This window comes from Athene cunicularia, assembly GCF_003259725.1.
Source record: "Athene cunicularia isolate RWA chromosome 13 unlocalized genomic scaffold, athCun1 chr13_part1, whole genome shotgun sequence".
NCBI classification, from domain to species: Eukaryota; Metazoa; Chordata; class Aves; order Strigiformes; family Strigidae; genus Athene; species Athene cunicularia.
In genome coordinates this window covers 1,475,555-1,478,101 of record NW_020799117.1, presented here as the reverse complement: position 1 = coordinate 1,478,101, position 2,547 = coordinate 1,475,555, and positions in this window count along the sequence as shown.

Below are 2,547 nucleotides of genomic sequence, written 5' to 3'. Positions count from 1 at the left end.
CCCCCCCCCCCCTTTTTTTTTTTTTTTTTTCCCTTTGGCTTGGGACTTTTGAGACAAATTCCTAACATAACTGTAATTCTTGCTTTTATAATTTGTGTTAGCAGAGACTATGATGCATTCTAAATGTAGATTTAATGTGCACTTCTGTGCTTTCTGCCAAGTGGTAATTCACTTCGGAGTTTTACTATGTTAAAACTGTAAATATAGCAGAACATTAATAAATGTCACTTATGTAGCAATTTTCGCTGTAGATCAGTGTTTAATTTAGTTTCAATGCTGGTTATTGATTACAAATGCAAAATTATCTGTGGGAATTTCGTCGTTTTTCCACGGAAGGGGGTAACACAAATCTCCACTCGGAGGTGTCCGTCTTTCTGTAACCAGGTTTTCAGACCCTGAGATGCTCCTCAGTGCCAGCCTGGCGCCTCGGGAAACGGCGATTCCGTACATTTGTTTGGGGGAGGGTGGCTGTTGGATTTTTTTTTTTTTTTCGTAGTTTCACACAAGATATCTGCCTCGTGAAATGGTTTGTGCGTGGTTTTGGTTCATGGCTGAGCTTCTCAAATGTCCAGTCCTCGCAAACGAGCCATGGGGGCTGACAGAGAGAGGGGGAGCTTAACACAGAGATTTCCTTCTTAAAAATAAGTGTGCACAGAGAGAATTACGAAGTTCGTCCTGCAAGGCGAAATCTGTAGCATCGGGGAACTCTGAATCACATTTGCCCAAACTTGGTAGATCAGCCTTGTGTTTACTCTCTTGGCATCTGGGCCTTATTTGGTCTTGTATCCTCAGAGAACTGGAATATTTGGCATTCCTGGGCCTCTCCGTTCAGTGGCCTGAAGCTGTGGCCACCTCCTGCTCCATCGCTCCTCTGCAAAGAGCGGTTCAGGGCGGGCAGGGGAGGGATGTGCTGCCCGAGGTCGGTGGGTGATGGGCTCCGGAGAACCCCGCCTTTGTGCTGGGCGGGCGTTAGCCCCAGCTCCAAGCTCAAATAGTTATTTTGGGTCTGTGACAGCTCAGCCACTTTAGACCGCGTAAGTGGAAGGTCTGTGGTCACCTGCAGTGACCAAATAAATACCTTTGGCCTTCCTGCCTGTGTTTTGTCAGCCAGGTTGTTTTTTCCTGCCAGCATTGTAAACCTCTGAGCAGGTTCAGGCAGGATTCAGGCTTAATCTCCCAGACACGGGTTTCATCTTTTGGGGGAAAACATCCCGTTCTGTCCTTCCCCAAAGAGGGGAGGCGGCTGGATTGGCTCGGCCCTCGCCGTGGCTGATATTTGTGATTTCCACAGCGGGTTTCAAAAGCGCTGCCTCACCTGGTGACCTCTGAGGAGACCCAGCGCTGTGATTTCCTGGCACTTGCTTGGGCAGGAGGGTTTCCACTGCACCTCTGTGCTGCGTGCGCCTGAAACGGCACCTCTGGAGCTCCAGCATCGCATGGCTGCTCCCCCCCACCCCTCCCACTTTGGATTTGCTTGCATTTTGACAGCCCCAGGCTTCCTTTGGGCTGTGACCACCCATCTGACGCAGGCCGAGGTTGGTGTGTGCGGGGCGGGCAGGCGGCCGGGGTGTCGGGGTGCTGCCACGGGTTATTCCCTGCTGAGTCGCAAAGTGGTTGAACTCTTTTGCATCGGTGACAGTCTCACACAGCAAAGCTCAGCTGTGTTACAGAGGAGTCGCTTTTTTGGGTCCAAATACCAGAATTGTTTGTACAATTGATTTTTCAAAAATATTCTGTAATCATTTGAAAGTCGCTCTAAGGTTATTTTTCCAGGTACTGCAGGAAGCGCATCTTGAGATCTTATTTCCAGTTCCCATGAAAGAAAGAAAAGTAACTCAAGGGGAGAAGGATCAGATAAAGGGAGAACAGCACGTGCTGGAGGAAATCAAATCTGCCTACGGAGAAGGTAGGGCTGCCACGGAGGAAACAAATGGGATCTGTCCATTGTCCGTGCTCTTCCGCCTGCTCTGGTGGGAGCTCGGCCTCCAGTGAGGACACTGGTGCTGATTGTCCGTGGCATCCATGTGAAATGAGAGGCTTAAGATGAGGAATAAAACTACTAAACGGGAGACCTCCCACTTACTTAAAAAAAAGTCTTTTCCCCCTTCTCTTCTCGCCCTACCCAATTTTATTTCCAAGAAGTTGATGAATACTGCTAGATTTAGGAATGATTTCTGTGAACCTTTTTGCATTACTGCAAAAGTCCTTTCTCACAAGAAAAATGCTGCGGTGAATTAATTGCTTTGTGTTTTGGCCACACAAAGCCAACAACCGACTCATTTTCGGTGGCTTCGTTAGTGGAAATGATTCACGGGCTGGATTACCATGACCTGTTCTCTGGGCTGGTGCACTCACCTCTTTTGAGATACGTGTGACAGCAGAGGGGATGGCCCTGAGGTCCTGAAGCAGAGGGCGGTAGGAAGCTCCTGCAAGGGACCGAAAATGTAATTTGGGGAAAAGCTTCAGCCCACGCCAGCACAAGCTCTGTGTACCCAGACCGTGTCTGGCAGGGCTGTGGGACTTGCTGCCGACTTTTTACGTGATGAA